The sequence below is a fragment of the Macrobrachium nipponense genome, chromosome 2 (genome assembly GCF_015104395.2).
Source record: "Macrobrachium nipponense isolate FS-2020 chromosome 2, ASM1510439v2, whole genome shotgun sequence".
In the NCBI taxonomy this organism is placed as follows: domain Eukaryota; kingdom Metazoa; phylum Arthropoda; class Malacostraca; order Decapoda; family Palaemonidae; genus Macrobrachium; species Macrobrachium nipponense.
In genome coordinates, this window is record NC_087201.1 from 156,271,295 (window position 1) to 156,286,276 (window position 14,982).

At 40.7% G+C, this 14,982-nt stretch overlaps 1 protein-coding gene across 20 annotated transcripts in view; it reads left to right on the forward strand.

Moving 5' to 3' along the window:
* LOC135221061 (CLIP-associating protein 2-like) overlaps positions 1 to 14,982 on the forward strand; it is a 426,064-nt gene that overhangs the window by 213,430 nt on the left and 197,652 nt on the right. The window lies entirely within an intron of this gene.

Here is a 14,982-nt window from a genome sequence, read left to right on the forward strand (position 1 = left end):
AGCTATAAATATCAGAAAGAGCAAGAAGAGGTAGATTATTAGTGCCCAAAACTATACCAGGAAAACTAAGGAAAGCTCACAGGACATCATTAATCCACTACGCACCAGCATTGACAATACAGCGTAGATGTGTTAAGAATAAGCTCGACAGATATCTAAGCTGCATCCCAGACCATCCAAGATTGGAAGATGCAAAATATACCGGAAGATGCATTAGGAATTCTCTGGTAGACATTAGAGGTGCCTCACACTGAGGGACCTGGGGAAACCCGAAAGAGCTCTCTCTCTCTCTCTCTCTCTCTCTCTCTCTCTCTCTCTCTCTCTCTCTCTCTCTCTCTTATTTCCGCTTGCAATGACTGAATAACAATTAGTTACATTTGTATGTATCAATACTATTCTGAATCCTGGATATTATTACATCTGGATGTCATGACGCTAGCCTGAATTCAGGTTATTAATTACACCAGTTTTGCAGGATTGTTTTCTTTGCCTTTTTTCCAGATTCGTTGTCGGAAGATTCTTTTGCCATGAAATTAATTACACCAACGTTATTTGGGCTTTTAAAATTGACTAAAAGTCGAGGGATATTAGTGTCTGGTTTTGTAATGAACTCTGTCAATTATTTTTGGACCATATTGACATGTTATCTGAATAGAAATGCTGTCTATTTATGTATCTATCTGTATGTGTGTGGACATTTTTCTGAGGAGAGGCTGGTTTAAGTAAGCCTGTAGTATTTGTTGCAGAGAATTATTATTATTATTTTTTTTTTATAAGGAATGAGTGCAATTTGTGTATTTTTGTATTTTTCTAACCAAATATCGCAGCAGTAAGCAAAGGCAAGCACGACATTATTACCTTAACAGTATCGGCGCGAATGTGAAACAAGAGGCCCGGCTGAAAGCACTACTTCCCTGCCGTTGTCCTTTTTCTGGAATTATTTTCCGTCCCTCGTCCTTCCTGCCTACCTTAACCTTAGAAAGCACCCCCATGTCGTTCTTTACTTCCAGTAACCCTCCTTCATCCCCTCCCCTTCCCCCACCCCCGCTCTCTCTCTCTCTCTCTCTCTCTCTCTCTCTCTCTCTCTCTCTCTCTCTCTCTCAAAATCGATGGTTTCCCTTGAAGCTTCCTGTCGGGGCCTACGTAGCAGTAGTGCGGCATCGAGGTCTTGTGTGTTGCGTATGCGTTCATTCTTCGGGTTGCTTGTTGCTAGGTGCTGATAAGAACTGACACTAGTCTTCGGTTTAGCATGTATTTTCTTTATTTAGCTGGTTATGGGGTGGGGGAGTTAATATTCTAGGCCCCTAGTTTGATGCCGAACCTTTTTCTTGCCATACTTCATGTTAAAGAGATAATTGTCTAATGCTATTATGGGCTCCCGCCGCCATCATTGTGTCTGTAAATGCATTTGATCCCAAAGGCTTTCAGCGTTTCTTTAATAAAACAAAAAACCAAACGTACGTGTGTTGGTACTCAGTGACCCTTTGCCTTGCACTTGTTGTCCGCCATTGAATATGCTGCTCCAGTTTTAAGACCTGGACGTGTGTGTGTGTGTGTGTGTGTGTGTGTGTGTGTGTGTGTCTGTTTCGTTTCTGTCTTGAAGGGATGATGTAGTTTGGTGTCGATGGATTCGAATCTTATGTTTATTCTCTTCAAGATGATGATTGATCTGTCTATTTTAAGTTTTGAGGTCTGCTCTGTTATCTGCAAGAAATGGAAGGTCTTTCTATACATGAAATCTTAATTATTACTGTTTAATATCTTATTCCTTTAAGTAAGTACAAACTTGAAACGAGTACGGTAGTGAGTTGCGTTTATTATGTTTTCAATATAGTGTAACAAGTATGCATAATTTCATGGAACATGTACAATTGTATAGCAAGTATATATTTTGAGAGTGTCGAAATCAAAATTACTGTAATGAGAGAGAGAGAGAGAGAGAGAGAGAGAGAGAGAGAGAGAGAGAGAGAGAGAGAGAGATTTGAATCAAGTTAATGTCCATGGTACAATTACTGGAATAGAATTTATACGCAATAAGGTCGAGCGTGCACATCTGTAAATAAATTATAATTTTGTCAGAATAAAATGAACCAAATTGCATATCTACTACCCCAGTACTGTTGCTGCACTTCAGGAATCATGTATCTCAATGTGATTCAGATTTATATTGGTGGTTTCCCTTAGTCGTCCACTCCACGAGTGTTTGTTATGCGGTTCACTGTATTGGCTCAAGTATTCAAGTACCGGTCAGGTTGCGAGCGGCTGGGAGAGTGCCTTTACCTCATAGAAACTGGGAAAAATAGAATGTGAATTGACTGTGTGGGAGAGGTCTTGCATTCGGCATTTGATCTGCCATATTGTTAAAACCTGAACACGGAGGAATTGTTAATGGGGAATCCTCTCTCTCTCTCTCTCTCTCTCTCTCTCTCTCTCTCTCTCTCTCTCTCTCTCTCTCTTTCTGGAAACTAGAGCCGAAGAGATACAACACATCCCATTGTGGGGAACTCCTTAACATACAAGATATGTGACACATTGAATAAATTGCCACCAGCAGTTGTAAACAGCAACAGTGTGGAAGAGTTTTAAGATAAAGCTAGACAAAATCATTAGGAATGCACAGTAAAACCTGCGCTTAGAGATAAGTGAGAAAGCTAGACAAAATCATTAGGAATGCACAGTAAAACCTGCGCTTAGAGATAAGTGAGCACGCTGTCTCTTCGGATGGACTAACAAGTCTTTGAGACATCCAGATCCTTGTAACTCTCTCTCTCTCTCTCTCTCTCTCTCTCTCTGAGGATTGAAGATAGCTAAGGGGAAGGTTTTCATACTCTCTCATTCCAAGCCTCCAGGTTGGTCTTGTTTTAGTTGGAATTCAGAGTCTGAAATTCTCTCTCTCTCTCTCTCTCTCTCTCTCTCTCTCTCTCTCTCTCTCTCTCTCTCTCTCAACCATGAAACCTAGTAACCATGATTACGGTATCCAGACGGAATTGTATATCACGTATCTTCACAATCAGTTCACACAACAGAAATTTCAGCCTTTCGTGTCGAACTTTGCTTGTGAATGAAAATGAACTGGTAACAATTTTTGGGGGTTAACGACGTCACCTGAAAGTCTCCTTCAGCAAAGGAGGTTAAACTCGGGTAGAGAGTCCTTGGCGTTGAAAATCCGACCTGCGAATTACCTGGCATAAATGGGCGTTATTTACATTTCGTAATGAGTTAATGTGTATGTCGCAAGACCGCAGAGGAAATGGTGCGTCACAGGTTTTAGATTTACTGATATTGCTTGCAATGAACACACTGCGAAAGTTAGTTATTATTATTTAAAGTGATGTCATTATCGTCTTCTGGATCAACGCTGGGAGCTTGTTTGACGGTCTGGAGACCTTGATGATGTGTCGTGTTGGGTTGCAATGCGAATTCATCTCCATGTTCGTTCTGTTGCACTCTCCCGTAGGGGGAATTATGCCGTCAGTGCACCTCATTCGGTGCAATTAGGCATTACTTAAGGTTCTTTGCAGCATCCCTTCTGCCCCTAGCTGCAACTGCTTTCATTTTAAATGTACCTCCGTTCATATTCTCTTTCTTCCATCTTACTGTCCACCCTCTCCTAACAATCGTTTCATAGTGCAGCTGCTTTGAGGTTTTCTTCCTGTTACACCTTTCAAACCTTTTCCTGTCAATTTCCATTTCAGCGCTGAATGGCCTTAGTTGCCCCAGTGCTTGGCATTATGCCAAAAATCTATATAAATCAAAATCAAATTAAATGCTATTGCACTCCTCTCGCAACTTGGGGCATCCTTCGTGTTTCTCTCACGACGCGACTTAGCTTTGAAGAGAGGACGAATGAAAAGAAAGAAACTGCAAAATCCGTTTTGATAACGGCAAGAATAATTTTTTTTTAAAAACGTCCTGGGTGGTTTTCTGTGCTCCTTTGGCTACCTAGTTCGTTATCGTCATGGTTGCGTGAAAATCGTTGCCTCTTCCAATGACTTTGAGTCCTATCTGACTTAACTGTGTCTAATAACAGGGCAGAGGCAATTCCTGGAGACGTATCTTTTCATTCTCTCTCCTCTCACTTACGTAACTCTGTTTTAAGAGCAATACCGGTAGCGGCGGTAAGAAAGGCAAAGGTAATATAGTCTATATAACCGCGTTGCAGAGAGATTGCGTTATATTTCTCACCTTCGGGTAGTTTGCGAGGCAGCTGTTTGAAGTTTCTCAATTCGGACGGTTTCTACTCGAATTTATACAGTCCATTTGAGCGGCATGAAATCGCCATGGAAAAAAGTTTGTGCGCTTCGGAGTGAAATAAAAAAAGGAGAGAGAAAGAGTGAAAATAAAAACCGACTGTATTTTAGTTTTTTACTTTTCTAGATCCAGGACGTTTTTTTTACACGAAAAGTAGTAACTATTTCGGATATATGAAAAGGATTGTCAAAAACGTGCGTTTTTTTTTCCATAAAGACATTACCATTTTCTGTCTGTTGGAAGTTGCTTTTAGTGCTTTCGTGCTTTTACAATATTATTACCTTTCGTATCATTGAGCTGGTGGTTGTAAAGATTTATTTATTGGCTATTGGGAAATAGTTACTGTTTTGTTTTGGACCAATTTTCTGTAAGATTGCTGCAATGGGCGTCTGTGAACAGGATTTTTAAAAGATTCTACTGTATTTTGTGCTTGTTGGGATTTAAAAAAAGTTGACGTTTCTCGCCTCGGAATAATAATGTCCAGAGACATTTCTGTCGCTTAATCCCGGTTTAAATAGCTCCATCATTTTTCATCTGGAAAGCCAACTGTCGAATTTTCCAAAACTTCCGTCTTATAAACCAAACTTTTAAACTTTCTCAGATTTATTTTTCAATGTAAACACAGCTCTCGGAAAGTTTGGTTAATGCATTGTGAACATAATCGCTATAGTTCAAAATCTCGTGTCAGAAGTTGAACTTAGCTTAAATATTCCACCACTGTAACCCAGACATTGTATTATTTTGAATATATGTGCATTATTTGCTCCTCCAAGAACTTGAAGTAACTTCTCACCTGTGAACAGGTTTGACCAAAAGTTCATGGTATAATGCGGGCTTGACTTGTCTTTTAAGTAATTTCCAGTGCGTGATGCTTGTGTGCCTGGCATTTTAAAGATCAGTGTCTCTGGCCTTTTGGACTGTCATGAATGTAGTTTGTGGTACGTGGCCTGTGCTTGGATGAGTTTCCAGTTTTCCGAATTGCACCATGCTTGCAAAATTTCCTGGTGTGTCTGGACTTTGAAGGTTCCAGTGCCTGTCACCTTTGAACCAGGCACTGAGAAGAAGGGTTCCAGCGCTAAACGAGTTGTGACCGCACTTTCACTCTCGTGATGAGAAAAAGGAAGAGCGGGCATGGAAAGGGGCCACTCACGACGTTCATCCTGTCTCTGCTTCGAAAGCGTCATTTGACTGACGAAACTGCTTTAACCCTTTCTCAGTAGTCGGGTTTGCACGCATCAGATGACTTCTTTTTTATGGCCCCTATGTGATGTCAGATGTTGCTGACCGGATTGAGACTAGACATCGTGTAAGTTGTATTGACGACTGCTGTCACTCGCACATCGTTGTCAGAATGTACTAGACATCTTATGTGCTGTACCTCCGTTCATGTTCTTTGTCTTTTCATCTTACTTTCCTCCACCCTCTCATAACACTTAATTCATAGTGCAACTGCTTTGAGGTTTTCCTCTTGCTACACCTTTCTAATCTTTTTACTGTCAATTTCCATTTCGGCGTTGTGTGACCTCATGTACGTAGGTACCAGCGTTTGACCTGTGGCTTAAAATCTAATATTATTATTATTATTATTATTCAGAAGATGAAACCCCATTCATATGGAACAAGCCCACACGGACCACTGACTTGAAATTCAAGCTTCGTACTTGGCACGTGAGAAAAGCTCCACATGAAGGTTGCGTTACACATCTGAGTCTGATGGGATAGGCAGCATAGACTTCTCCTTCCATGTTCTTCAGCCGTTTTATGTAAAACTACGTACAGCTCAGATGATTTCTTACAAACGTTGCGTATCCGTTAAGTTCCTCTTTGGACGAAGTGGTTTTCGCACTCGGCTACCAATCCGGTGGTCCGAAGTTCGATTCCCGGCTCGGCCAACGCGGAATCAGAGTAATTGACTTCTGGTGTTAGGAATTCGTGTCTCGATATAGTGTGGTTCGGATCCCACAATAAGCTGTAGGTCCCGTTGCTAGGTGACCAGTTGGTTCCTAGCCACGTAGAAATATCTAATCCTTCGGGGGGCCAGCCCTAGGAGAGCTGTTAATCAGCTCAGTAGTCTGGTAAAACCACGATCCAGATAGATATGCGCATCTGTTCACACCTGGAGGTGGGGGGAAACGGCGTCCTTGGAATGATATTGAATTCCCGGGCGAAGAGAGGAGCCGCCGCTGCGTGGCTCCAGATTTGAGGAATGTTGCGTGCGTATTTCCTTGACCTTCGTAGCCTCGGGCAAAGGGTAAATATTAGAAATAGAACAGATACGGAAAGCTTTTGGGCGTGTTTCTTTGGGGAGTCGCTTATGATTATCGTGTTGACATTACCCGTGATGACGGCTTTTGATCGAAACCCTTAAGGGGTGTGCCGGAATAGATACTCGATTTGAGGAGGGTATTGTGTATATATTTGGTCCTCTTCGTTCGGTGATTATTTTATGCTCTGGTCATCACTGGAAGGGTTTGTGCATCTAGTTTAAGATGTGAAATATTTACGACTATGCTAGCGACTGGTAGTGGTGGGTATTGTATATACTATATACATTTGGTCCTCTTCGTTTTGCGATTATTTTATGCTCCGGTCATCACTGGAAGAGTTTGTGCATCTAGTTTAAGGTGTGAAATATTTACGCAGTGTAGCATTACTGGTATCACATGTCATGTAATACTAGTGATGTTACGTTACTAGTATCACATACTGTGTAATTTAGGTAATGTTCATATGAGAGAAGAGTATTCAGTTGAAGAAACAGATCGTGTATGGAAGAAGTTCTCCATTGAAAAGTTCTTCGCTCTGAAGGGTACCTGTAAGATTTTGTGTGATTAATAAAAAAACGCCTTTTTCCTTTCAAATTTAAAAGTACGAGGTTACTCGGTAGTCGAGCCTCATCTTTTGTTAAGTGGCAGTTCGTATTTCATGGAAATCAGAGGGACTTCCCAAGAACGAATAACGTTTCCCATTGACGCAAGAGGAACTGGAGAAATGCTCCTTCACACCTAGTATATGATTTGAGCTGAAAACTACAGTGTTACAGAAAGCTCTCCCACGCTGGTTATACGCACTCTCACAGAGACGACGCTCATGCGCTCTCCATATATGATGGATGGTTGTCGCCTGCTAGCCTTAAATAAGCTTAGTTTCTCTCTTATCAAATCTTCTACCTACTTCCTCGCGCCCAAGATTACATTGCCGAAGAATACTTACTATTCCAGCCGTAAGGAATAGACTGACTTATATGGAACAGCTTACGTTCTTCCCAGCTTTGATAATATCCAATCTAGCAAGCTAAGCGGTTTTGGTTTTTTTGGACTTACTGTCGTTCTCTAGAAGTTTTCATTTTTATATGAATATAATCGCCAACTTGATCATTGTATACTTTCTTCGTACTCCCCTGCTTCATTTTGGAAAACGGGTTGTAAAGTCGAATGAAAAAATATGGTATTTAAAATGAGATGGAATGAAAGTTATAACGCTTAAAATTGTAAAATTTTAAATTTGACGAAGCAAAAACATTGCTTCGTCTTTGCGGTTGATTCGAAAATTATTAAAATTTCCCCGTTCATTAATGACTTGATATTATGGTACCAAGTAATTCTGAATGAATGATATGCTATTTGTTTGTACATTTTTTTTCTTCACAATTCGGATGCTAAAGTGCAGTTGACTTTTGAAGATCTATATATTCTCACAGTATGGTAAAAGAATGTGTCGATTTTATATTTTTGTACAATCAGGTACTTTCCTAATTTGATTTATTTTACTTTTAATCATTTGTTGAGGTTTGCGTCGCTCCTTCTGATTGGGCTTCTCTTTTTTTCGACTTCCGTTGATTAGCGAGGTACAGTTTCAGCCAAATTCAATGTGTCTGAAATGTAAATAAGTTCCAAAACGGAAGGAATAATAGTATTGCACTTCCGTATACATCAGTTTCGCTTACCTGAAAGTCAGCTTTTGTCCAGCATAAAAAAAGAAAAGCCCAAATTTATTGGTTAGAGTGAATAGGGTGGTTCCGTTTGTCATTTTACGAATGTGATAGGACGTCGCGACTGAGCAAATAAAAGCCTTCGTTTGGATTTTTATGGACCCATTTATACACCTGTCAGATTGACAATTTCGTTAGCAGTCCTAGTTTACTAAAACTATCGTTGGTTTATTTGATTTTAGAACGGATGCAGTCTACAGACAGCTGGTGCGTGAATATGCTCAGTCGGTCACCAACCAAGATTTACTATACTATTGTTTATAATGGTCGTATATCTATTATATATATGTTTATTGCCATGTGAGCGTTAAGTGTTTTGTTTATACTTTTTTGCGTTGTTATTTCAGTGCCTTTAACAGTAAACGATTTTTCATCATAAATATCTTGTAATTTCTTTTTGTAAAGATTTATTTATTTATTTTATTTATATTTATTTATTTGTTTATTTTTGCATGATTTCCCTTGGGCTTTCCTTGTCAATATCTTAACACCGTTTCTATTTTTATTTCAGGTACGTAATGATGAAACCAGACGTTGGAATCGGAGTGAGTAGACAATTTACCATGAAATTACTCCTTGGAAAATTGATTCCAAGAGAACTGTAGGTCAGCAGTAATCTTGGAAAAGTGATTCCAAGAGAACTTTAGGTCAGCAGTAATCTTTGAAAAGTGATTCCAGGAGAACTGTGGGTCAGCAGTAATCTTGGAAAAGCGATTCCAAGAGAACTGTAGGTCAGCAGTAATCTTGGAAAAGCGATTCCAAGAGAACTGTAGGTCAGCGGTAATCTTGGAAAAGTGATTCCAAGAGAACTGTAGGTCAGCGGTAACCTTGGAAAAGTTATTCCAAGAGAAACTGTAGGTCAGCAGTAATCTTGGAAAAGCGATTCCAAGAGAACTGTAGGTCAGCAGTAATCTTGGAAAAGCGATTCCAAGAGAAACTGTAGGTCAGCAGTAATCTTGGAAAAATGATTCCAAGAGAAACTGTAGGTCAGCAGTAATCTTGGAAAAGCGATTCCAAGAGAACTGTAGGTCAGCAGTAATTATGGAAAAGTGATTCCAAGAGAACTGTAGGTCAGCAGTAATCTTGGAAAAGTTATTCCAAGAGAAACTGTAGGTCAGCAGTAATCTTGGAAAAGCGATTCCAAGAGAACTGTAGGTCAGCGGTTATCTTGGAAAAGTTATTCCAAGAGAACTGCAGGGTCAGCAGTAATCTTAGTTTGCCGGTAATGGTTATTCGAGTCCCAGAGGGTAATATTATAATGCACAAGCTTTTAGGTAAGTGATGTCGCAGCGGGTGATTACCGAGCCGGGTGTTACGGTGATAATCTCACTCATGGGATTCGGTTGAGTTAATCTCCAACTACGACTTACGCAAATGTTTTGAATTCTAGTGGTGTTCAGATGGCTTCACATGAAATGAAATGATAATCCTTCCTTCTTATGCTGAGGGGGTTGGGGGCGCAATTATATTGGTGCTCTGATGTTTTCGTATGATATAAGAATTAAGCCTTGTTTTTTGGGGGGAGCGTCACAGTTATTATATGGGTATGCAGGTAGTTTCATATCAGATGGAGATTAAAATCCTTTCTGTAGGAGATCGGTGACAGTTTGCTTATTTTGGTTTTTCCCGTTAGGGCTGAAATAAATAAAGAAATGTAGGTGCCGGCCTATAACGTTTATCGTAAAATTTGACGTACTGCCTAATATCGTGGTAGGTTCCTCCCCGTAAGGAAAAAAAAATTAACTCGAACATAACATTTAACCCACCCGTAATCACCCATATCATAGAAACAAATGATAGGGTTGGGTTGCTCCCCTTTTTAGGACCAGCCTTTTTTTTTCTATCTTTCTTTTCCATCTCGTCTATAATGCAAAATGGATGGGAGGAGCTTTTGGCCCTGATGGTACTGAGGGCAAGGCGTAACACCTTTTCCCAGCACAAGGCTTCGATTACGCCTTAATTGTGGGCCTGGAAGGGCATCGAGGTGGGACTCCAAGACGTGTAGGTTCGAGGGTTTTGGATTGGATTTTTTTTTCTTTTTTTTTAATCATTCATGTGTAATAGAAGTGGGAGGAGTCCTCCTTGTGTCCCTTTAAGGGATGTCGCCTTAATAGGATTGTTGGGAAGTATTGGTTGCAGGGCAAGGGGAACACCAAGCGTGGTGTGTGTGTGTTATATATATATATATATATATATATATATATATATATATATATATATATATATATATATATATATATATATATATATATATATATCTGCTCTAACCACTTCCTTGGAAATGAGGAAGGTTACAGGAAAATTCTCTCTCATACAATGGAATTACGTTGTAGGTTAGCTATTAAAAGAAAAAAAAAGTTTACATTACTCGAATCCATCAGTTGAACAAGTACCCTCCCAAGTTAAAAGAAAAAAAATTGATGTATTCATTTTTACTCACATAAAAATGCGGTATGAACGTTTTTGGATTTTTATTCTAATTGCCTTATCCTTATAAGAGCCCAAGACTCCTGTATTACCTTTTTTTTCAATATATTTCTTCTCACACTTCTGATTTATATCCAAATCAGAACCAGGAGCCCAATTAGGAAAGGGAAATTACCATTAATGCTTTGTACGCTGTGACATTTAAAACGCACCTATATTTGAAAGGGAAAAACTAAGCAGTCATTAAAGGTCACGACCTCTTCCGGGGGCTGCTCAGATCTTTATGAGAAAACAGGAAGAGCCTCCTCAGGACTGTTGTACACTCAAGCAGCGTGCAAGACACTTCAGATGTTAATGAAATGTACCCCTCTCTCTCCCCCTTCACTACCTTTTGAAAAGAGGGGGTATGTTTTGCCTCTGCTGCCTGTGAGGCTTTATTTATGATTATGGTCCATGATCTACGATTTAATCTGTTTGCAGTTGTGGGTGATTAAAGTCTAATTTTGGTTTTTATTTGTCTTGCTGGTGATTACTGCTAATGATACTGCTATCGCTACCACGCGCACATGGAAACTTTTTTTTTTTTAATCTCTATCTGTGCTCTTCATTGTTGTTCTGACCTTCATGAAGGCACTGATATATTTTACAGGTGAGGGTACAGGTATCTTTACAGGTGAAGACACCGGTCGAGACAAGATGTAATTAAGGTGTACATCCATTAATTTTTCAGTGCCTTGGTGACGCTTGACAGGGGACCTGTGTTACTTTTAATGCGTTTTCCCATAACGTTTCGCCACGGGGTGGAAAAAGGCAGGGCTGGAGAGAACTAGTTTGTGGTGTATATATCAGATAAAGAACGTTGTCCAGGATGATGGGTTTAGGTTGGATATCAAAAATTGAAATTATATGTTAAAGAATGATTGTCCAGTATGTTAATCTTTTTCCATTGCAAATGTTAGCAGGACAATTAATTCAAGATAGCCTTCTTAATTTGAAAGAAAACTCTTCTACTTTTGTGTTTTATGAAGACTCAAGTTTAAGCCTTGTTCTTGAGGCTTTGGGTACGGACAACCAAATGTCCCTTTCTAGCCCAAACCCGAAGACAAGGAAAGAAGTGAAAAGTGAAAAAATGGGGCTTAACGCTTAAGGGGAGCACCAGAGCTCCCTTTGAAAGGAGATGATATAAGATATTTTGACAAACTCGGTCACCGAACTGTGCAGTCTGAGAATGACTGATTTTTGTACATTAAAAGTGAAAATAGGCGATTAAACTGGTGTTTCAAGGCCCACTGAGTGGAGCAACTCTTTCCTGAGCGCAGTAGAAAAGAGAGAGCAACCACTGAGAGAGAGAGAGAAGGATTTTGAGATGAGGGAAGGGCTGTCTTATTGAACAAAACGATTGACAACTGTCCTTGGTAGATAATATAAGACCAGTATTCCACTCGCCCATTTAATTTAAACGTAAATAATTGATAACTGGGACCAATAAATTATTTTCAAGAAATCTAAACAAAAACTCCAAATATTTTTAACCGGATCAGTTTGAAATTGTTGATTTTGGAATGCTTCCTACCAGATAATGTTGGAAAAAATTTATTCTCAAGTTGTCAGTTTTTTTTTTAACACCTTGGTACTTGCTACCACCAGTACTCAGATTACTGAAAAATACTTGCCTGGTATAATCGCTTCCCTCTGTGCTATAAGGTATACTGTCTCTTCCAGGTGCAGGTGAAGGGAGGGCATTGAGCCGTGAATTTCTTTTGCAATCAGGTTTGCAAAGGAAAGGTGGTCTTGCTTTACCAATTGCACCCACCAAGATAATTGGGAAGCTGGAACTTGCCCTCATGTGCAGATAGCGGCGAAATGCATAAGTGCAGAATTGCACGTTGCCATTGGAGTTGGACTTTCACACTAATATATATAGTAATAATAATAATACTAATAAAATATGGTGCGTGTTGAAGTGACATGCTGGTCATTTTATATAGTAGCTATTTAGTGACCAGTCGTGACCAATCCTAGTTGCGTTTTGTCTCTGGAATATGTATTTCACAGCGGGGGTGTGGCCAAACCTCCCCCTCCCCTCCTCTCTCTCTCTCTCTCTCTCTCTCTCTCTCTCTCATTCCGCATTCCTCGCGTTAAACGGTGGGATGATGCGGCCTCCGTGCAGCAATATTATTCATGTTTGTCAAAGCACTATTCCGGTTGAATTATGTTGAAGGTCAGTGGTGTGTCGTTATAATTGATGTTATTGCTGCCGTAGCGTTGCTGTGTTGCTGTTATTAATGGTGGTGCTGCCGTCGTGGGCGTTAAAATGGGCGTGTTTTGGTCTGTTCAAAATGCCAGATTAGGGAATGCGGATCTCCCTCGTCGGATCCGGGCTCCATATTGTTAATTTCACTAGAATGCAGTTGATGAATAGTTCCCTGGGTTAATTATCGCACGTCGGAAGTAATTAGCATCTGTGCAACTCATTGGCAACAGGAATTTACGGCTTGACGGGAATCGCGAGATGGTAAGTGAACACTGTCTTGTGTGGGTTGATTAGGGTAAACTGGGAATAATATTGACCTGGCAAGCAAGGTGTCGATTATTTTCTGTAATAGGTCTTTGACAGGTTAACCGGAGATTTATTTTATACATTTCTGATATAGTAGATAGCTTTACCACAGTTTAATTGTCTTACACTATGTCCAAGGCAGGGCTAATTTCTGATCCAGTTGCAATTTATGAATTGTTACATATCAATTTGGCTTCAAATGCCATTCACCGGGACGACTACCCGTCTCCCAACGTATAAGCGTGCGAAAGAGGGCCAGGACGACCGGAAACGTATATGTATTTATAAAGACACTCGTTGTAATTGCGCGTAATGTTGTGGGAATGTTGAGAGCGAGAGAGAGAGGAGGGGAGGGGAGTCGTCATTCGAGCGACCGAAAGAACACACTGGAGAGGAAAGAAGAAGGGTTTAGGAACACACACACACACACACACACCACACACACACACCACGTGACCGAGGGCTACCGAAAATCACGCGAAGATTTCTTTCGACTTCCACTGCCTCACGCACCCCTGGGTCTTGTCGTTTATGTTTGTTTACCCCCTTTTTATTTTTCATTGTTTTAATCTTTTCCTTCAACCCCCTGTGGGGACAGGAGTGCATTAAAGAAATTTGTTCATACACGAAACAAACCTTCGGTCTTAACATTAGGATTTACTAGCGCCAAGCTGGAAACCGGTTGAATTAAAATTACACTTGTGAGATCCAGGGACTAATGGCATCTATACCAGGTCACGGGGCATGTATACCCAGAATGCCCACGGCTACCTGTGACCCATCAGTTATTTTCCTACCGCCTTTAAGATAAGACGTGTTACTGTCTATCTCATTAAAGCCGGTTTTTTCAGTTTGCCCATTCTTTATCCATTTCATTTTTTTATTTTTCATTCCTTTTCTTTCTCCAAGTGTGATCAGTGTGTGGTAAGAGTGTATACGTGGTATGATGGAGAATTTTGCCTCAATATCGGGATCGTCTACCGCTTCGAAGAGGAGACAAAGGAAATGCCCAGGAGTCAGTGGCTTCCCTTGTTCTAGGTTCCTAACCTCGGTGTCGACGGATCCTCATCCAACGTGTAGTAGGTGCAGGGAAAACGTATGTACAATTACTAATCCGTGTTCTGTTTGTCGCGGTTGGTCGGTGGAACAGTGGAAGAAGTTCTATGGGAAAAGCCAATACAAAAGAAAGGGGGTGACGCCATCTTTGGATGACCCAAACCTTACCGGCTTCTTTTGTATCGGTAATAAACCAGGCTGCTCCATATGTTTCTCCACCTGCTTTTGAATTGTCTCATACCCCTTCGGTTTCTCCTAGCGGTTCTGTATCGGAAACGTCAGGAGGGGCTTGGGTAATTTTATGAATAATTTGCACTCTCCTTTGTTCCCAGCAAGTAGAGGGGAAGATCCGCCATCTTTGTTCCAGGCTCCTGCTACTCAAGCGCATAGGTTAGATGGTACGTGGTCAGCGCTAGGCCTACCAGGCGTACCAACCTTGGATGGTCTGCTTGCGCATTATATGACGTCACGGTTCCAGCAGGGTCCGGCAAGCGCTGAATGTTCCTCATCCCCCGGGCTTGCAATTTATGGGAATTAATGCCGCTGCTTCACCATCCCACTCAGTATTTACAGCGATGCAGAACGTGGGAGGTAATTTGGCAGCAAACGTGCGGTTACCAGCAGAAACCTCTCAGTCTCTCCCTACGAGAGGGATGACGTCACAACATACGTCACACTCTGAGATGGCAGGCGTGAT